The sequence below is a fragment of the Saccopteryx leptura genome, chromosome 3 (assembly GCF_036850995.1).
Source record: "Saccopteryx leptura isolate mSacLep1 chromosome 3, mSacLep1_pri_phased_curated, whole genome shotgun sequence".
In the NCBI taxonomy this organism is placed as follows: domain Eukaryota; kingdom Metazoa; phylum Chordata; class Mammalia; order Chiroptera; family Emballonuridae; genus Saccopteryx; species Saccopteryx leptura.
Window position 1 is genome coordinate 254,478,618 of NC_089505.1, and position 22,229 is coordinate 254,500,846.

The 22,229-nt window shown below is 40.2% G+C and overlaps 1 protein-coding gene across 3 annotated transcripts in view; it reads left to right on the forward strand.

Annotated features, from left to right (window-relative positions):
- Positions 1 to 87: 87 nt before the first annotated feature.
- Positions 88 to 22,229, forward strand: part of WDPCP (WD repeat containing planar cell polarity effector) — a 425,216-nt gene continuing 403,074 nt past the window's right edge. For all 3 annotated transcript variants that reach the window (XM_066378166.1, XM_066378168.1, XM_066378167.1), the window contains exon 1: positions 88 to 639. The gene's annotated coding sequence lies outside the window, so the exon portion shown is untranslated. The remainder of the gene's footprint in view (positions 640 to 22,229) is intronic.

The following is a 22,229-nucleotide window of genomic DNA, read 5'->3' on the forward strand; positions in this document are numbered from 1 at the left end:
AGTGCTGAACTACACTTCCCGAGGTCAGAGAGTCTTCTCACACTCTTCTCTCTGTTCTCCTCACTGATTAAAAAGTAGTCCCCGAGGGCGAGCCGCGGTGATTGGAGGACGGCGATGAGCGGATGGTTTTGGCTCAGTAGGGAAGGGCTGCTTGATGGCGCCCAGCCATTGGTGGGAGAGGAGGCGTGTGTCAGTCAAGGGGGTAGACTCAGACTCCTTAGCTACATCATTCACACGTGCGCATCTGAGACTTTGTCGTCCCCCAAGGGTAAACGTGGGAGGTAAAGAGACCTTCCGCTGCTACAGCCCGCTCGACCCGGAAACAAAATCTTTTTAAAAACTATTCACACTCTGGACGGGCGGGAGGAATTGACGTGTCCGGAAGACTAGACGGCTTCTCCTGTTGCTAAGCGACGAGGCGACAGATAAAGCGCACGCACGGGCCGCTAGTGGGTACCTGAGGAATCAGTGGCTGCTTCTGCTGGGAAATTTGGAAGACCGAGCTAGCTAGCGCGCCGTGTCCTCCCAGGGCCTCCTTCCCTAACCAGGAGATCCTCCACCCCACCCTGTGTCTGGTGACGGGGTGAGCGGTTTGCAGGGACGCCCCGGGACCGCGCATCTTTCCCACTCCCGAGGCAGGTGAGTCCGGGTGAAGGACGACGAGTTTTCTTTTAAACTTTAGGGTCCAAGCGTGTGCGCCGTCCGGCGTTGGCTTTATCTACCCTGGTGCTGATACATTGGGTGGGTGCCCGCGAGTTCACGGGTCCTTTCTCCGCTTAGTGTAGAGGCAACAGCATTCTGGAGGGTCCCCTCTCCGCTGTGAGATGCTCTTTTGATGTTAAACGAAAAACATTGAGCGCCTGCTCTTGGGGGAAGTGAGCTCCTCCGTTCCTGGAGTTCACGGTCCACGGTTCTTTTTCCCTAAGTCATTTGTGAATGTTGACAATTTTGCCCATCTCTTTTGGAAACAAGGTGTCATCTTTACCTTTAGATGATGTCACACTTGCATTTCTAAGGAAAGCGTGGTAGCACAATAGAGACACTGATTGTTTCAGGCAGTCTCAGCTGGAAAAAACAACTTGTAGAGGTTTTCATTTATAATTAATGCTGCCCAAGAGAATTGTGTTCTTGAAACCCTGTTTCATGTAGACGTTAAAAGGGAAATGTGATGCTCTGGAATAGCATATATGTAATGAATAGGAATGAAATATCTATACGTACTAGATAACATTGGTATAACTTCTGGTTTTTCCTTTACCATTGGTAAATGAATGCCAAGTAGTATCTTTCAGTGTTTTGCTCTTCAGTTTTGGAGGGTTTGCTATTGTGGGAAAGAAATATAACACCCTACTTCTCAACTTGATCTATGGATAGCATTTATCATAGCTGAACGATCCTCTCCTCTTTGAATCACTTTATTTACATGGCTCTTAGACTACTTTTCTGGTTTTCCTCTTACGTTGCTGCTTGCCCCCTCCCAGTGTTCCTTATAAGTTCTTTTTTACTTCTGACCTGTTAACATTGGAGTTCTTGTATTATTTTGGCTACACTTTAGTGATCTATTCCATGAGTTGCATGGTTTCAAATGCCACTTTTATGTTAGAAAACTCCCAACATGGAAACATACATTCTTCAAGTTTCTAATCCCCCCCCAGGTGAGAGGCGGGGGTAGGGGGTTGGGGGGGGGGCGTCAGGCAGACAGACTCCTGCATTGGCTCCACCGGGATCCACCCGGCATGCCTATCAGGGGGCGATGCTCTGCCCAACTGGGGCGTCGCTCTGTTGCAACCAGAGCCATTCTAGCGCCTGAGGCAGAGGCCATGGAGCCATCCTCAGCACCCGGGCCAACTTTGCTCCAATGAAGCCTCGGCTGCAGGAGGGGAAGAGAGAGACAGAGAGGAAGGAGAGGGGGAAGGGTGGAGAAACTGATGGGCACTTCTCTTGTATGCCCTGGCCAGGAATCGAACCCTGAACTTCCACACGCTGAGCCAACTGGCCACAGCCCAATTTTTTTTAAAGGCTCTAGAACTGTTTGTCCAAGTCTGTATGTAACCTCTGGTCTCACGTGACTATTTAAATTTAAATTAACTAAAATAAAATCCAATTCTTGAGTCACACTAGCTATGTTTCAAGTGATCAATATGACCTGTGGCAGAATATGGAATACAGGCAGTCCCCAGGTTATGAACGAGATAGGTTTTGTATGTTTGTTCTTAGGTTGAATTTGTATGTAAGTTGGAATGGTACATTACCTATTAAATACAACTCAGATGTTTATCTTAAAGTATTTATTTTTACCTTTTTATGCACATAAGTACTTAAACATTTTCAAAACTATAGATCCTATCTCATTCGTAACCTGGGGACTGCCTGTATTTTCATCATCACAGAAAGTTCTGTTGTACAGCTGCTATAATTTAGTGGAAGCAAGGCATCAACCAGAGCAGGAGCAGCTGCAACATATCTTTGTTGGGGGATTTTTTTGCTGCTGTACTCTCTGTAGAGAGCATAGCTGTTTGTGGTACTGACTACACAGGAAGGGTTCTGTTGGGAGGTAAGAAAGAAACCCAATTCCTGTATTCCTTTTTATTGTGGAAGGACACATACTAACAGCATGGGGGTATCTATTTGAAAGAATGTTCACAAACATTACATTATCCTGGATCCTTTTTTTAAATTTTTTTTTAGGCAATTAAATTTAATAGGGTAACATTGGTCAACTAAAGTACATAGAATTGGGGCAAATATCTTCACATCATTTGAACAGTTGATTATGTTGTATACCCATCACCCTATCCTGGATCTTGAATCAGATTTAGGATTAGCCAGCCACGTCTTCAGGAGGGATTGAAAAAGATGAGTCATTCCCTGGTGACACTGAATAATATTTGTCTGCTGCTGTCTACTATTCTGGGATATCTGTGTCCCTGCCACATTCTAAGTAGGTGGAAGAGTATGTGCCATATGTAAAGGCTTGAAATATTGGGACAGGTTCAGGCCTTACCAACAGTGGGGGTCCAGTTAGAGTGTCTGTATATGTTGATATGTGTAGCTTTTTATTAATTTTTATAATGTTTTATTTGGAAATATTTGCTCTATGACCTTATCTTTATTCTTCTTATTAAATATCTTGCTGGTTCATACACATGCACACATTATTTTTTTCCTTTTCCAAGTGAGAGGAGGGGAGATAGACAGACTCTCGCATATGCTACACCCAGGATTCACCCAGCAACCCCTGTCATCTTGTAAAACTGAAATTCTGTACTTGTTAAACAAAACTCCTATTCTCCATTCCTCCCAGGCCCTGGCAACTACCATCACAATTTCTGTCTTTATGATTTACACTACTCTAAGTACCTCATATAAGTGGAATTAAAAATTATTTGTCTTTTTATGACTAGTTTATCTCACCCAGCATAATGTAATGTCTTCAAGGTTCATCCATGCATGTAGAAATATATTGCAGAATTTCCCTTTTTAAGGCTGAATAATATTCCATTGTTTATGCTACATTTTGCTTTTCCATTCATTCATCAGTTGATGGGCAATTGGGTTATTTCCACATTTTAGCTATTGTGAATAATACTGCTGTGAATGTGGCTGTACGCATTTCTCTTTGAGACCCTGCTTTCAGTTTTTTTTAGGTGTGTACCCAGAATGGAATTGCTGGAACATATGACAGTTTGAGGGACTACCATTCTGCTTTCCATTATCACCATTATCAATAACATTGCACAAGGATTCTGATTTCTCCACATCTTCGCCAACACTTCTTATTTTCTTCTTTTTAAAAAATAGTTGCCATATGATTAGTGATTTAAACATTTTTTTATGTGCTTATTGGCCATTCATATATCTTCATTGGAGAAATATCTGCTAAAGTCTTTTGCTCATTTTTGGGTTGTTTTTTTTGTTGTTGTTGTTGTTGAGTTTTAGAAGTTCTCTCTATATTTTGGATATTAATTCCTTGTAAGATACATGATTTGCAAATATTTTCTTCCATTGTATGGGCTGCTTTTTTACTCTGTGGATAGTGGTTTGTTTGGGTTTTTTTGTATTTTTCTGAAGTGAGAAGTGGGGAGGTAGTCAGACAGACTCCTGCATGAACCCGACCAGGATCAACCCAGTAAGCCCACCAGGGGTCGATGCTCTGCCCATCAGGGCCGTTGCTCCGTTGCAACTGGAGCCATAATAGTGCCTGAGGCAGAGGCCAGGGAGCCATGCTCAGTGCCCAGGCCAACTTTGCTCCAATGGAGCCTTGGCTGCAGGAGGGGAAGAGAGAGACAGAGAGGAAGGAGAGGGGGAGGGGTGGAGAAGCAGATGGGCGCTTCTCCTGTGTGCCCTGGCCAGGAATCAAACCCGGGACTTCCACATGCCAGGCTGACACTACCACTGAGCCATCTGGCCAGGGTGATAGTGTATTTTTTTTTAGAAATAGTATTTTAATGACCTTTTCAGATAACTGTGGATAGTCATCTTTGATACTAAATTAAAACTACACAAATGATAGCTTCTCAAAGGTTATTTGTGAAGCTTTTGTCTTATCTTCTTAAGAGTTTTATTGTTTTAGGTCTTACATTTAGGTTCTTGACCTATTTTAAGTAAATTTTTATATATGGTGATAGGTAAGGGTACAACATCTTTTTTTTTTTGCATGTGGTAACCCAGTTTTCCCAGCACCATTTTTTGAAAAGACTGTCTTTTCCCCATGGAATGATCTTGGCACCCTTGTGAAAAATGATTTGACCATATATGTAATGGTTTCATTCTGGGCTCTCAATATTCTATTCCATTGATCTATATACCTTTCTTTATGCCAATTTAATATGGTTTAAATTACTGTAGCTTTGTAATAAATGTTGAAATCAGGAAGTGTGAGTTCTCTTAATTTTGTTGTTTTTAAAAAAATTATTTTGGTTATTTGGGGTCCTTAGAGATTCAATATGGATTTTAGGAGGGGTTTTTCTATTACAACAGATAGTGTAATTGGGATTTTGGTAGCAATTCAATTGAATCTGTAGGTTGCTTTGGGTAATAATAGTTTAACTATATTAAGTCTTTCAATTCATGAATATGGATATTTTCCATTTATTTATATCATGTTTAACTTCATTCAGTAGTGTTTTGTAGTTTTCACTGAACAAGTCTTTAACCTTCTTGGTTAAGATTATTCCTAAATATTTTATTTGTTCTGATGTTATTGTGAATGGAATTGATTTTGTAATTTTCTTTTCATATTGTTCATTGTTGGTATATAAAAAGCAACTGATTTTGTCTTTTGACTTTGTATTCTACTATTTTGCTGAATTTATTAGCTATGACAGTTTTTTTTCTGGTGGATTCTTTAGGGTTTTATACATATAACATCATATCATCTGCCCACTGATTATTTTACTTATTTTCCTACTTGGATGCCTTTTCTTATTTATTTATTTATTTATTTGCCTAATTGCTCTGGCTAGAACTTCCAATACTGTGTGGAATAGACATAGTGAAAGTGGGCATGCCTTGTTCCTGGTCCTAGAAGAAAGACTTTCAGTCTCTCACCATTGAGTTTGGTGTTTGCATTTTTTTTTATATATAACTTTTATTATGTTGAGGTGGTCCCTTCTTCTATTTGGTTGTTTTTATTTTGAAAGAGTATTGAATTTTGTCATATGTTTGTTTCTGCAGCAATTGAGATGATTGTATGCTCTTCCCTTCATTTTGTAGATATTTTGTAGATGTACTTTTTTTATTCAGTGAGAAGAAGGGAGGCAGACTCCTGCATGCGCTAGACTGGGATCCACCTGGCAAGCCCACTAGGGGGTGATGCTCTGCCCATCTGGGGCATTGCTCTGTTGCTCAGCAACCAAGCTCTTCTTAGCACCTGAGGCTGAGCCCATGGAGCCATCCTCAGCACCCTGGGCCAGCTCACTCTAATCGAGGCATGGCTGCAGGAGGGAGGAAAGGAGGGAGGGAGGGAGGGAGTGAGGCAGAGAGAGAGAGAGAGAGAGAAGTGAGAAGGGGAGAGGTGGAGAAGCAGATGATCGCTTCTCCTGTGTGCCCTGACTGGGAATCGAACCCGGGACATCCACATGTCGGGCTGATGCTCTACTACTGAGCCAATTAGAGCCTTGTGGGTATATTATCATATATTGATCAATTTTCATATTTTAAATCATCCTTGCATCCCAGAAATAAAGCCCACTTAGACATGGTGTTATCCTTTGAATATGCTGCTGATTTTTGTTTGCTAGTTTTTTGTTGAAAACTTTTGCATCAATGTTCAGAAGGGATATTGCTCTGTAGTTTTGTTTTCTTGTAGCGTCTTTGGCTTTGGTATCGGGGTTATACTGGTCTCATAGAATGAATTAGTAAGTGTTTCCTTGTATTCAACTTTTTGGATTGTTTGAAAATGATTAGTATTGCTTCTTTAAATGATTGGTAGAATACACTTGTAAAGTTGTCAGGTTTGGGACTTTTCTTTGTTGGGAATTTTTATTACTGATTCACTCTTACTAGTTATAGGTCTATTTAGCTTTTCTATTTCATTGTGATTTGGTCTTGATAGACTGTTTTTTTAGGAATTTGTCTTTCATTTTAGGTAATACAATTTTTGAGGTACAATTGTTCGTAATACTAGCCTATAATTCTTTTATTTCTGTACTATTTGTGGTAATGTCCTCACTTTGATTTCTGAATTTAGTAATTTGAGTCTTCTTTTTTCTTGTCTATGTAGCTAAAGGTTTGGCAATTTTGTTGATCTTTTTGAAGAACCAACATTTTGTTTCATTGATTTTTCTGTTCTTTTTCTATTCTCTATTTATTTATCTCTGCTCCAATCTTTATTGTTTTCTTCCTTCTGTTAGTTTTGGACTAAGTTTGTTCTAGTTTTTCTAGTTTCTTTAGTTGTAATATTATTAAGTTGTTGATTTAAGGTCTTGTTTTTTAATGTAAGCATTTATAGCTATAAATTCCTATAAATTCCCCCCTTAGCACTGCTTTTGCTGTGCCCCATAAGTTTTGGTATGCTTTGTTTTTGTTTTCATTTTTTTCCTAAATATTTTCTATATACTAGTTGTTTAAAAGTGTATTCTTTAGACTGTGGCCAGGTAGCTCAGTTGGTTAAGAGTGTCATACCAATTTGACAAGGTTGCGGGTTCGATCCCCAGTTAGGGCACATATAAGAATCAACCAATGAGCCTGACCAGGCGGTGGCGCAGTGGATAGAGCGTCAGACTGGTATGCGGAAGACCCAGGTTTGAGACCTGGAGGTCGCCAGCTTGAGCGTGAGCTCATCTGGTTTGAGCAAAAATTCACCAGCTTGGACCCAAGGTCGCTGGCTGGAGCAAGGGGTTACTCGGTCTGCTGAAGGCCCATGGTCAAGGCACATATGAGAAAGCAATCAATGAACAATTAAGGTGTCGCAATGCGCAACGAAAAACTAATGATTGATGCTTCTCATCTCTCTCCATTTCTGTCTGTCTGTCCCTATCTATCCCTCTCTCTGTCTCTGTAAAAAAAAAAAAATCAACCAATGAATGCATAATTAGTAAGTGGAACAACAAATCAATGTTTCTGTCTATCTTTCTGTCTCTATATCTATTTCTATCCCTATCCCTTTCTCTCTAAAATTAATAAATTTTAAAAAGTGTGTTGTTGTCCGTGCTAGTTTTCTCAGTGGTAGAGTGTCGACCCATGTATAGATGTCCTGGGTTAGATTCCCGGTCAGCACACATAGGAGAAGTGCTCATCTGCTTCTCCATTCCTTCCCCTTCCCCTTCCCCTTTCCCTTCCCCTTCCTCTTCTCTTTCTCTTTCTTTCACTCTCCCCACCTGCAGCCATGGCTCGATTATTACCAGTGCATCTGCCCCAGGCATACACATTCTTCTCATGGGAAGATGTATACATGAGATATACACAGGATACACCATATATTACATCACAAATTAAGTCCTAATAGATTTAAAGTGATATCATACAAAATATGTCTCTGGCCATGACAAAATGAAGTGAGACCAATAACAAAAGTAAACTGGAAAATTCTCAAAACTGTTGAAATTAAACAACACACCTTTCTTCTTCTTCTTTTCCAAGTGAGAGGAGGAGAGCTAGAGAGAGAGAGATTCCCGCATGCGCCTCGACCTGGTTCCACCCAGCAGCCCCCACCTGGGGCCAATGCTGTGCCCATCTGGGGCCATACTCACAACCCAGCTGTTTTTAGCTCCTGAGGCAGAGGCCACAGCTGTTAGGAATGCGCCCTGCGCTCCACCCACAACCTGCTCATTTACAACTCTCTCTCTCTACCCCTTTTGATCATTAATATCACAGGATTATATCTTTATACATTTCTCAAAACAGGTCAATAATTCTTTTAAATGCATTAGTCTCCCAAATTGTGTAGAAAACAAGATTTGGATTTTATAATCTAAGTAATGGTAAGATTAGCTTTTACACTATTTTTTCTTCTTTAAATATATATATTAATCTCTTAAATCACATAGAAAACAAAAAGTATTATTACAGACCATTGTTACAGTAGTACAGTTACTAGCTTTTATAATCGTCCATGTATTTATCTTTATTGACATTTCTTATTTCTCCATATGGCTTTAAGTTCCATTTACTGTGTACTGTTCTTTCATTTCACCTTGCAGGATTCACTTGAACATTTTTTGCAGGGCAGGTCTAGTGTCCAAGAATACCCTCAAATTTTGTTTGCTTGGGAATTGTGGGAGACTGTAAGCTGGCAAAGCCCTCACAGTTTAAGGTTTAAGCTAAAGCAGCGGTAGTCAACCTTTTTATACCTACTGCCCACTTTGGTATATCTGTTACTAGTAAAATTTTCTAAATGCCTACCGGTTCCACAGTAATGGTGATTTATAAAGTAGGAAGTAACTTTACTTTATAAAATTTATAAAGCAGAGTTACAGCAAGTTAAAGCATATAATAATAATTACTTACCAAGTACTTTATGTCAGATTTTTGCTAAGTTTGGCAGAATAAATCTTTATAAAACAACTTACTATAGTTAAATCTATCTTTTTATTTATACTTTGGTTGTTCTGCTACTGCCCACCATGAAAGCTGGAACACCCACTAGTGGGCGGTAGGGACCAGGTTGACTACCACTGAGTTAAAAGCTAAGCTCTTCCCCACAACTCCATATTGGCTTTGAAGCTGAGTATTTTATTTGTACTGGTCCCATCCCTCCACCTCACTTGCTTGATTAAGTTGCTAGAGGTAATTTACATGCCCTTCCTCTCACCTTTGTTTGTTCTGATGTTGGTTGCTTTTAGTTATAAATGGTGTTGGAGGAATTCCTTTTTATACCTTAAATGAATTCCTGGCCTTAGGAGAATTCCTGTTTATTCTTCAGATGTGTGACTTTGTACGGGAGACCTCCTTATTTGCATTCACTTGACATTATATCATAAAGCAGACAGAAGACCCGGAGCTTGGCTTTGCTCTTGCAAGCTATGGGCGGTGCAGAGACCTCTGGATCCCATCCTTTTTCTCTCTGAGTTTATTTCTTCATTCCCCACCGTTCTCAGTATCTGGACAATTACTAGCTGCGCTGTTCTGCGGCAGGGAATGTCTTAATTTCTCCTTCACTTTTGAGGGATAGTTTTGCCAGGTATAGGATTTTTAACTGACAAGTTTTTCTTTAGCACTTTGAACAAATTTGCTTCCAATGTTTCTGATTAGAAGCCTGCAAATAATCTTAAGGATCCCTTTTATGTGATGACGTACTCTCTTGCTTTAAAGTTTCTCTGTCTTTTTGAAGTTTGATTATAATGTGTCCTTGTGTGGGACTTATAAGTTCATCTTATTGGAATTTGTTGAGTTTCTTGAATGTTTATTTTATACCTTCAAATTTGGGAAGTTTTCAGTTTGTTTTTTTTACCCCTGCTTCTGCGATTCTCAGGATGCCTTTGTTCATCCACTTGATGATGCCCACCCAACAAGTTCCTTAGGCTCTATTCACTTTCTTCAATCCTTTTTCTTTCTGTTTCTGAGCCTCTATAATTTTTATTTTTCTGTTTTCAAGTTCACTGAGTCATCTTCTGCCTGCCCAAGTCTGCCTTTGAATCCATCTAGTGAATTTTCATTGTAGTTATTGTATTTTTCAGTTCTATCTTTTTTCTGGTTTATTTTAGGTTTTCTATCTATCTATTGCTATTTCCATTTTGTTCATGCATTTTTTTCTATATTTTGTCTATATCTTTCTTTGGTTCGTTGATCATGTTCAAGATAGTTGTTTTAAAGTCTTTACCTAGATTATCTGCCATTAGGTTGATCAGACATTTATTTGCTTTGAATGGGCCATACTTTACTATTTCCTGTATGCCTTGTGATTTTTTATTGAACACTGGATATTTGGATATAATACTGTGGAAACTCGGAAAGTCAGGTTTACACATTACCCAGTCTTTGCTTTTTTGTTTTGTTTTGGTGTGGTTTTTTTTGTTGTTTGTTTTTGTGGGAGAGTCAGAGAGAGTCAGAGAGAGAGACAGATAGGGACAGACAGGAAGGGAGAGAGATGAGAAACATCAGTTCTTCATTGCAGTTCCTTCATTGTTCATTGATTGATTTCTCATATATGCCTTGACTGGGGGACTACAGCAGACCGAGTGACCCCTTGCTCGAGCCAGCGACCTTGGGCTCAAGCTGGTGAGCCTTGCTCAAACCAGATTAGCTCGCACTTAAGCTGACGATCTTGGGGACTTGAACCTGGGTCCTCTATATCCCAGTCTGACGCTCTATCCACTGTGCCACTGCCTGGTCAGGCAGTTTGGTTTTTGATTGTTGTACGCTGTCTCTATGCTGAGGATCAAACTAAGATGTAAACTTAATGTCCACTCAGCTCTTTTCTGAATCTTTCTTTGGGCAGGCATACTTTACTACTTTCTAATTTCCCATGTAGAAGCAGTGACTTTTGAATGTCCCTAGTTTTTAATGTCTTGCCCCTAAAGAGAAAAAAGCAAAAAGTGAAAAGGAGATCAGGCCCTGGCCAGTTTGCTCAGTGGTGGATCATCAGCCTGGCATGTGGATGTCCTGGGTTCAATTCCCAGCCAGAGCACACAGGAGAAGTGCCCATCTACTCCTCCATCCCTTCCTCTCTCACTTTGCTGCTTTGCTCTTCTTCTCTCTCTCTCTCTCTCTCTCTCCCTCCCTCCCTCCCTCTCTCCTCCTCTTCCCCTCCTGCAGCCATGGCTTAACTGGAGCGAGTAGGCCCCAGGCACTGAGGATGGCTGCATGGCCTGTGTCTCAGGTACTAAACAATGGCTCCAGATGGGCTGAGCATCGCTCTCTAGTGGGCTTGTCAGGTGTATTCTGTTTGGGGCGCATGCGGTAGTCTATCTCTACCTCCCAATCTCTCACTATAAAAAAGAAAAAAGAAAAAAAGGGAGATGAAAAGAGCTCTGGTCTTGAGGGCGAGGGCTTGCAGCAGTGAAGACAGTTGCAAAAACAATGGCTGCACTTCCATGATTAGAAGCAATAATCTAATCAGAGCACAGGTCCCCAGTATTTGGAGGACAGAGTGCCTTTATCCTACCTGGTTCCTGCTAACTGTGTGTGAGCTGCTTCACAAACACATGCCCAGATGTCTGCCATAGGCTCAGAGTGAGGGATGCATAGCTGCTACTGTGCTAAGAGTTGTAATTTGAGTCAACTATCAGTTCAGGTCTTCCCCAGGAAGTTTCCATCTTTCCACTGACTTCAGAGTTCCAGAATAGTTACATCAGATTTTGCCAGTGCAGTAATTGTTGTGTAGGAAGGGAAATAGATTCCTGGTGTTTCCTACTTCACCATCTTCCCAGTATCCTCTCCACATAAATATTCTTAAATTCAAGGATTGTACAGGGCTATATAGTTATTAATTGACTTAGCTAAATAAAAAGTTTGAATTCATACTTTTTTTAGCTAGAGAGACAGGAAGCAAGAGCATCAACTTGTCATTGAGGCACTTTGGTTGTTCATTGCTTTCTCATGTGTGACTTGACTGGAAGCTCCAGCTGAGCCAGTGACCCCTGACTCAAGCCGGCATCCTTGAGCTTCAAGCCGGCAATCTCTGGGCTCAAGCCTGCAACATGGGGTTTTGAACCTGGGTCCTCAGCGTTCCACTGTGCCACTACCTGGTCAGGTTGGATTCATACTCTTTTTGAAATGCAAGAATAATGTTGAGTATCTTGGAAATTACTTGGTTTAGATGACAGGCAAAACAGTTTTTGAAACTATTCTTAAATAACCTAAAATGAATAGAGTATTTTAAACAAGGGACACATTTTCATTGAGAAGAACTTTTATTTATTTATTTATTTATTTTAGATTTTATTTATTTATCTTAGAGAGAGGAGACACAGAAAGAGAGACAGAGAGAGAAGGGGGGGAGGAGCAGAAAGCATCAACTCCCATATGTGCCTTGACCAGGGAAGCCCGGGGTTTTTAACCAGCGACCTCAGCATTCCAGGTCGATGCTTTTACCCACTGCTCCACCGCAGGTCAGGCTGAATAGAGTATTTTAAAAATGATTATTACATTTGCTTCAGTGTGTCTTAAACATAGTAATTCCAAAATCAAATTTCTTTTTTTTTTTTTTTACAGAGACAGAGTTGTTTTTTTTTGTTGTTTTTTTTTTTGTTTGTTTGTTTGTTTTTTTTGTTTTTTTTTTACAGAGACAGAGAGAGAGTCAGAGAGAAGGATAGACAGGGACAGACAGACAGGAACGGAGAGAGATGAGAAGCATCAATCATCAGTTTTTCGTTGCTACACCTTAGTTGTTCATTGATTGCTTTCTCATATATGCCTTGACTGCGGGCCTTCAGCAGACCGAGTAACCCCTTGTACAAGCCAGCGACCTTGGGTCCAAGCTGGCGAGCTTTTACTCAAACCAGATGAGCCCGCGCTCAAGCTGGCGACCTCGGGGTCTCAAACCTGGGTCCTCCACATCCCAGTCCAATGCTCTATTCACTGTGCCACTGCCTGGTCAGGCTTCTCTTTTTTTAATCAAATTTCATGGGAGAAATAAAAATGCTTGTGATTTAATTTAAAACTGTATCAATGAGAAGTGCTTTATTACTGTTCAATGTGTGTATATCACACATACAATTTACACACATCCCAATATATTTAACTATAAAATATTTGACTAGAATTTTCACAAATGGTGAAGCAGGATATTTTAACAGGATGGATGTTATAGTCATGTGATGTTCAGGTAATCAAGTTTCTGGAAGTGGTCAAGAAATACAGTTGACTGGAGTCAATTACTAGGACCTCCTCTTTCTGATTAGAAACCTGCAGGTAATCTATTTTAAAGATTCTTTGTATGTGATGTGATCCCTGTTTCAACATCCTGTGAAACAAGATAAAATATCCATCAGGATTATTATTCTTTTTAATCAATTTTTTTTTGAAAGAGGAGAGAGAGCTAAAGAGAGGGAGAAACAGAAAGAGGGGGGAGAGGCAGGAAGCATCAACTTGTAGTAGTTGTTTTCTGTGTGTGCTTTAACTGGGAAGTCCAGGGCTTTGAACCTGCGACCTCAGCATTCCAGGTCGATGTTTCATACACTGTGCCACTACAGGTGGTGAGGCAGGATTATTTTTAATAATTGTTTGTTTCCAGCAATATGAACTACCTAATGTTGAATTTTTTTCTTTTAAGTAGGAGTAGAATTTGTTTTAATTGTACTGTTTTGGTTTGTGACCTTGAATAAGTTTCTTGGTTTCTGTAAGCTTCAGTTTATTAATAGAATGGGGATAATATCAAAAAGTAACAGTAAGCCTGGAGACAATGTAGCAATTACACTCCTATAGTTATCCATTTAAATCAGGAGACGTACAAGAATGTTCATGAGCACTGTTTATAAGAGCAAAATTTGTAACACCCACTTACCCATCAGTATGAGAATGAATGATTATGTTGAAAATAAATGGACTGGCCTGTGGCGCAGTAGATAGAGTGTTGGACTGGGACGTGGAGTACCTGGATTCGAGACCCGGTCGCCAGCTTGAGCGCGGGCTCATCGGGTTTGAGCAAGGCTCACCAGCTTGAGCCCAAGGTCGCTGGCTCGAGCAAAAGGTTACTCGGTCTGCTGTAGCCCCCAGGTCAAGACACATATGAGAAAGCAATCAATGAACAACTAAGGAACCACAATGAAGAACTGATGTTTCTCATCTCTCTCTCTTCCTGTCCGTCACTATCTGTCCCTCTCTCTGACTCTCTCTGTCTCTGCCACACACACACACAAAAAAAAAAAAAAAGAGAGAGAGAGAGAGAGAGAGAGAATGAATGGACTGGCTATGGCTGTTTGGCTCAGTTGGCTCAGTTTTAGAACGTTGACCAGGTGTATGGATTGTCCCAGGTTGAATTCCCGGTCAGGGCACACAAGTGAAGCAACCGTCTGCTTCTCCATCCCTTTTCCTCCCTCCCCATTCTCTCTCTATCTATCTCTTTCTCTCTCTTCCCCTCTCTTCCTCTCCTGCAGCCATGGCTTGATTGGTTCAAGTGCATCGGCTGGGGCACTGAGGATGGCTCCATGGAGCCTCTGCCTCAGGCACTAAAAACAGCTTGGTTGTGAGCATGGCCCCAGATGGGCAGAGCATTGGCTCCAGAAGTGGGGTTGCCAAGTGTATCCTGGTCAGGGCGCATGCAGGAATCTATTTCCCTATCTCCTCTCTTTTCACTTGGAAAAGAAGAAGAGGAAAAAAAAACTTTGAATGGGCTATAACCACACACACCAACATGGATAAATATAAAAAATATAATGTTGAGTGGAAAAGTAAATCACTTAATACATACAGTATGATCCCTATTTTTATCAAATTTAAAAATGTGTAAAAATCCTATTCACGTTTCATAAACATCTGGTAAAACCACAAAGAAGAACAGGATAATTAATTCAGAATTCAGGATAGTAGCTGCCTGGGTGGAGAGGAAAAGAAGGTGCAACTGGGGTCTTCAAAGTATTGGTAATGTTCTGCTTCTTGAGATGTGTGGGAACATGGGAATTTTTAATTCATTTTTATACTTTTAACATATACTTACTACATTTAAAGTATACACATACATCTGGTCAATCTGGTTTGTATGGTATTTTACAAAAATATATTTAATGGCTTAGAGCTTTTTCTTTTATTATGGAAAAGCAACTTTGAAAAAGAATAAAAGTCTCAGAAATAGAAAGTTTTCCATATTTGCAAATCACATTTAAGTTTTCAGTGTGATCTTGCTGTTTTCTATTTGTCCTGTCTGTTGTTTCCCATTTCTTTTTTTCCTCCTTTTTGATTAACTGAAATTATTTATGATTCCATTTTATCTCCTTTGTTGGCTTATTAGTGGTGATGGTTTTTGTTATTTTTGTGACTACTTTAGAGTGTATAGCATAACTCCTTTTGTTATATCTACCTTCAAGTGATACTATATCACTTCACTTGTGCTATAAGAACTTTTAAAATAATTTACTCCCATTTCTCTTCACCTGACCATTATATTATGTTTGTTGTACATTTTACATCTACATGAGTTAAAAGCCCCATACTATGTTGTTACTATTTTTTTTAGAAAAACAGTTTATTTTTATCTTTTAAAGAGATTTAAATAGTGAGGAAAGTGTTTAATACTCATGTAGTTATAATTTTCAGAACTTTCATTTCATTATGAAGATCCATATTTCTAATAATATGGTCTGATTTGTTTTCCTTCTGCCTAAAAGACTTCCCTTTAAACATATTTATTATAATGTAGATTGAATGGTGAAAAATTTTCTCAGCTTTATAAGTCTGAAAAAGTTGGTTTTATTTTTGATTTTTGAAAGACATCTTCACTAAATATAAAATTCTAGGTTTGTAGTATTTTCTTTTAGTACTTTAAAGATGGTTAGTGTTCTTCTGTCTTTTCATGTGCCTTGTTTCTGATGCCATCTGCTGTCATCTTTATCCTTCTTCCTGTGTACTGAATGTCTGTTTTTTGTCATTGGTTTTGAGTAATTTGATTATGATATGCCTTGGTGTAGTTCTTTTTATGTTTCTTATGCTTGGGTTCATTGAGATTCTTGGATCTATGGATTTGTAGTTTTCAAATTTGGGGAAATTTTGGTCATTATTTAAAAAAAATTATTTATTGATTTGAGAAAGAGAGGAAAACCTCTATTTGTTGTTTCTCTTATTTATGCATTCATTGGTTGCTTATATATGCCCTGATAGGGGATCCAGCCTTGCAACCTTGGCGTATCAGGATGATACTCTACCTGTGGGAAGATGGCCTGAGTTTGGAATGTTTCCATGATGCAGATAAGAGTGCGGACTTCGGAACACCAAGTCCTGCCAGGACAGAACACTATCTTAGCCATCACGTAATTATTTGTGGAAGGAGGCATTTGGACTTTGCAGGCCATTCTTTTTTTTTTTTTTTTTTAATTTTTATTTATTCATTTTGAGAGGAGAGAGAGAGAGAGAGAGAGAGAGAGAGAGAGAGAGAAAGGGGGGGAGGAGCAGGAAGCTTCAACTCCCATATGTGTCTTAGACCAGGCAAGTGCAGGGTATTGAACCGGCGACCTCAGCATTCCAGGTCGATGCTTTATCCACTGCACCACCACAGGTCAGGCTGCAGGCCATTCTTTTTTTTTTTTTTTTTTCTGAAGCTGGAAACAGGGAGAGACAGTCAGACAGACTCCCGCATGCGCCCGACCGGGATCCACCCGGCACGCCCACCAGGGGCGATGCTCTGCCCACCAGGGGGCGGTGTTCTGCCCATCCTGGGCGTTGCCATGTTGCGACCAGAGCCACTCTAGCGCCTGGGGCAGAGGCCACAGAGCCATCCCCAGCGCCCGGGCCATCTTTGCTCCAATGGAGCCTTGGCTGCGGGAGGGGAAGAGAGAGACAGAGAGGAAGGCGCGGCGGAGGGGTGGAGAAGCAAATGGGCGCTTCTGTGTGCCCTGGCCGGGAATCGAACCCGGGTCCTCCGCACGCTAGGCCGACGCTCTACCGCTGAGCCAACCGGCCAGGGCTGCAGGCCATTCTTGAAGCAGATGTGGATACAGCAGTTATTAGAAGATAACTTAGAAGAAAGCTATTTTCCTGTCCTTGAGCTTTGCAATAAATGCAATGAGGAACTTGAAGTCAGGGCTCTCAGTCCTTGAGGCTATGAGTCCCCTGTTCCCATCTTTAAATCTTCTTCTGTGTAGTCTTTTCCTCTACCCGTTCCAGCCCACTGCTGAGCCAGACTCAGCACTAACTGACTGAGTTACCCAGCCAGGGTGATCATTATTTCTTTAAATATCTTTTCTCTACCTGCCCTTCCCCCCATCTTGCCACTGTTTTGAGAACTCAAAGTATATATGTTGTAGGCTGATTAAATTAGTTCCTCTGCTCACTGATGTTCTGTTTATTATTCAAATTCTATTTTGTCTAGGTTTTATTTTAAAAAGTTTAATTGTAATGTCTTCAAGGCCTCTGATCTTTTGCCACATCTAATCTGCTATTAATTCTATCCATTATATTTATCATCTTCTGTATTACAGTTTTCATTTCTAGAAGTTTGATTTTGATCTTTTTTATATCTGTCATGTCTAAGTTTGTTATATATGGAATACATTGTAATCATTCTTTTAATCTCTTCATTATAATATCTTTTTTTAATTTATTTTTTTGTATTTTTCTGAAGTGAGAAGCCAGGAAGCAGAGAGACTCCCACATACTCCTGACCAGGATCCACCCGGCAAGCCCACCAGGGGGTGATGCTCTGCCCATGTGGGGCATTGCTTCAATGGATGCTTGGCTGCGGGAGGGGAAGAGAGAGATAAAAAGAAAGGAGAGGGGGAAGGATGGAGAAGCAGATAGGCGCTTCTCCTGTGTGCCCTGCCCGGGAATTGAACCTGGGACTTCCACACACTGGGCCAATGCTCTACCACTGAGCCAGCCGGCCAGGGCCTAATCTCTTCATTATAATATCTTAATATCTTTGTCAGAGCTGGGTTGATTTTTTTTGTTTTTTTTTTAGAGCTGGGTTGGTTTTGATTGACTATTTTCCTTATTATGGATCATATAATGTTCCTGCCTGGTGATTTTTTTAATTGAATGCCAGGCATTGTGAATATTATCATTTTGGTTATTGGATATTTTTATTTTTCTTTAATTTTGAACTTAGTCTGGGGTGCAATTAAGCTACTACTAGAAAATAGTTTGACCCTTTCAAGACTTGATTTTAAGATTTATTAGGAAGTATCTGAGTAGTGCTCAATCTAGGGCTAGTGGTTCCCCACTCCTGAGGCAAGTCTTTTCTGAATATCCCACCCAATTACTGTGAATCACAAAATTTTTCTATCAGGCTGGTAGAAACAGGCACTAATCCTAGCTGCATGTGAATACCAAATACAGATCTCTAATAATTTCTGGTCTTTTTTCCCCCAGCTTATGACATTTCCTCTTACGCAGAAACTGAGTACTCAGCTGAGTTCTGAAGGGGAACCCTCTGAAGGTCTCTGGAGTTCTCTCTGTGGGTGGCTCTCTCTTCTTCAGAGAATTCTAACTACCTTGTCCTCCCCAGTCTTACAGCCCTCTCTTAACCGAGGTCGCTTCCCAAACGCCTGGTTTTCCCTGTCCTGTGCCATACCGTCTCGCTCCTAACAGCTTCATCTGCCTACCAGTGTGGTTTTTAGCTCCTGCCTTCTTTTTGGTAAACAGGAGCACCTCCTCTTTCTTGCAAGCTTAGTTATTTTTAAAAAATTTTTTTAATTTTGAAATAATTTTATATTTACTGAAGAATTGGTAGTATAATACAAAGAACTTCATAGACCTCTTGGCCTGAACTGTGGTGGATAAAGAGTCAACCAGGAATGCTGAGGTCACCAGTTCAAAACCCCAGGCTTGCCCAGTCAAGGCACATATGGGTGTTGATGCTTCCTGCTCCTCCCCCTTCTCTCTCTCTCTTTCTTTCTCTCCCCTCTCTAAAATGAATAAATAAAATCTGAAAAAAAAAAAAAAAACCAACAAAACCTCTCACCTAGATTTACCAATTAACATTCTGTCACATTTGCTTTATCACACATGTTCTTCCTCTCTTTCTCTCTGTTCCCCCTCTGAATGTTATTTTCTTCTGAATTATTGAGAATAAGTTGAGGCCATATACTCTTTTATACCTCTATATTTTTCAGTGAATATTTTCCATGAACAAGGGCATTCTTATCCATAACTACCATTAAGTTATAAAATTCAGAAAATTTAACATTGATGCATATAATTGGGTAAAAAAAAATTCAGTCTTTCTCCCAAGTTTCTCCTTTACTACTCACACAGAACACTTCACTTCTGACATTTCTAGTCACCAGACGGTGCGGATTTTTCCCAGACCAAGCAATTCTGTAACAGCTGGGTGTCTTACAATTTAACTCAGTTCTGACACTAGAGTTTGATCACACATGTTAAGGGTTCAGTCAGCTCTGGCTGGTTAGCTAAATCAGAGCATTCTCCCAAAACAATAAGGTTCCCAGTTCAGTCCCTGGGCAGGGCACACATGGGAAGCAATCAATGAATGCACAGCTAATTGGAACAACAAAAGACACTTGTATCAACAAGAGAAAGGAGAGGAAAGGGAAGCATTCATTTGTTCTCTCTAAAAAAAAAAAAAAAAAAAAAAAAAAAGGCATTCTTTTTTTCTCTCTAAAAATTAACACATTAAAAAAAAATTAGTCCTGGCTGGATAGCTTGGTTGGTTGGAGCTTCATCTTGAAGCGCAGAAGTCACCAGTTTGATACCCAGTCAGGGCACATACAGGAACAGCTTAACATTCCTGTCTCTGTCTCTCTTTCCTTGCCCCTCTCTCTCTAAAAGATGGAAAGGGAGCTCAGTCCCACAAGACTGCCCACTACTTCAATGTCAGAAGCAAATGGTAGGTTCCCAAGTTATCCCTAACTTCTGTCTGACTTGGCTGCCAATCAGAGGTTCCTATGATCTTCCCCGCCTGGATTGTTATTTGCTAGAACAGCTCACAGAACTCAGGGCAATGCCTACTTATGTGTACCATTTTATTATATAATAAAGGCTACAATACAGGATTCAGATGGCTAGCCAGATAAAGATGTATGTAGGGCGAGATCTTAGAGGGTCCTGAGTGCTGTTGTATATCACCCTCCCAGAATGTGAATGTTTCCCAACCTGGAAGCTCTCCAAACCTCATGGTGTCGGGATTTTTATGGAGTCTTCATTATGTCAGCATGACTTACTTCATTTTCAGCCTCTTTCCCTCTATAGAGAATGAGGGAAGGGGATGAGAGAAAATTTCCAGCTTCTAATCATGGCTTGGTTTTCTAGTGACCAGCCACAATCCAGGAGCCATCCAGGAGACCACCCAGAGTTACCTTACTAGAACAAAAGACACTTGTATCACCCAGAAAATTCCAAGGGATTTAGGAGCCCTGTTTATGGAGGAACTGGGATTGAGTATTTGAACAGAAGATGCTCTTAGTGCTCTTATCACTTAGGAAGCTCTAAGTTTTAGGAGCTCTGTGCTAGCGATTAGGGTTAAAGTCTACATATTAGAATAAAAAATTCTCAATAGCACCTCTGTTTACAAGGGTTTAGGAGCCCTGTGTCAGGAACCTGGGACAGAAACATTATATATATATACCAAATACGTGTGTTTTCCATACCAAACAATTATCCAATATATATATATATATATTTCTTTCACAACTATTATTGGTATACTCTCATGTTCATATTCTTCCAGTTGTCTCAATGTCCTATAACATTTTTCCCCAACACAAGAGCATACATTAAGTTTAGATATCATGTCAATAATCTGGATACCTTACCTCTCTTTGTCTTTCATGGCATTGACATTGTTAAAAAGTATAGGCTATATATTTTGTGGAATGCTCCTCAATTTGGATTTGTTTGAAGTTTCTCTTATTTAGATTCAGGTTATACATTTTTGCAGGAAGACTACATAAGAGATGTTGTGATCTTATCAGGGTATTACATCAATTTATCTTATTATTTATGAAGTTAACTATAATCATTTAATTAAGATATTGTTCACCAGATTTCTTCACAGCAAAATTACTATATTTTCCCTTTGTAATGAATAAGTAACCAGTGGGGACATACTTTGAGTGTATATTAATATCCTGTTTCTAATCAAACTTTAACCTATAGGTCTAGTAGTCACTGATGCTTTTTGCCTGAATCAATCATTACTATGATTATAAAACATTTTTCAATGTATGTCATTTCACTCTGGCTGGTTGGCTCAGTAGTAGAGCATTGTCCTGGCATATGGAAGTCCCAGGTTCGATTCACGGTCAGGGTGCAAAGGAGAAGCAACCATCTGTTTCTCTACCCTTCCCCCTACTCTCTCTCTCTCCCTCCCCCTCTTGCAGCTATGGCTCGAATGGTTGGAGCAAGTTGACCCCGGCTGCTGAAGATGGCTCCATGGCCTTACCTCTGGTGCTAAAATAGCTCGGTTTCTGAATGGTGGAGTAGTGGACACAGATGTGCAGAGCATCACCCCCTAGTGGGCTTGCTGAGTGGATCCTGTTGGCAGTGCTTGTGAGAGAGTCTGTCTCTCTGCCTCTCTGCCTCTCACTTAATTAGAGAAAGAAGGAAAGAGAGAGAGAGAAATTTGTCATTTCTTCAACAACATTTTTTTGATGGCATTCTACTATAAGTTCGTATTTCCTTACCTATTTTCTGTTTCTTACTACCAACACTTCTTAAATCAAATACGTGTGTTTTCCATACCAAACAATTACCCAGTTTTTCTCAGACACCAACTGGGTGTTCTATAATTCAGTTCAATTCTGATACTAACTACCTGGAGTTAGCAAGACCCTCCAGGTTAAGGGTTCAGTCCCATAAGACTGCCCCTACTTCAGAGCCATCATAAGTCCAGGCCTTCCTTCCCATACTTCTAACCAACTGGCTATAAATTGGAGGATTTTCTGACCCCACCTCAGGTTCAGTAATTAGTAAGAATGGCTCAGAGAACTAAGGAAAACAGTTCGCTATTACTGATATATTACAAAAGATGTAATGCAGGAACAGCCAAATGGAAGATATGCATAGGGCCAGGTGTGGGGTGAGGGGTACAGACCTTTCCTGCTTTCTCTGGGTGTGTCACCGTCCCAGCACCTTGATGTGTTCAGAAACCCAGCAGTTCTCCAAACCATGTAGTTCAGCAGTTATTATGGAGCTTTCATTATACAGGCACAATTTATTAAATCATTGGCTTTTATTGATTA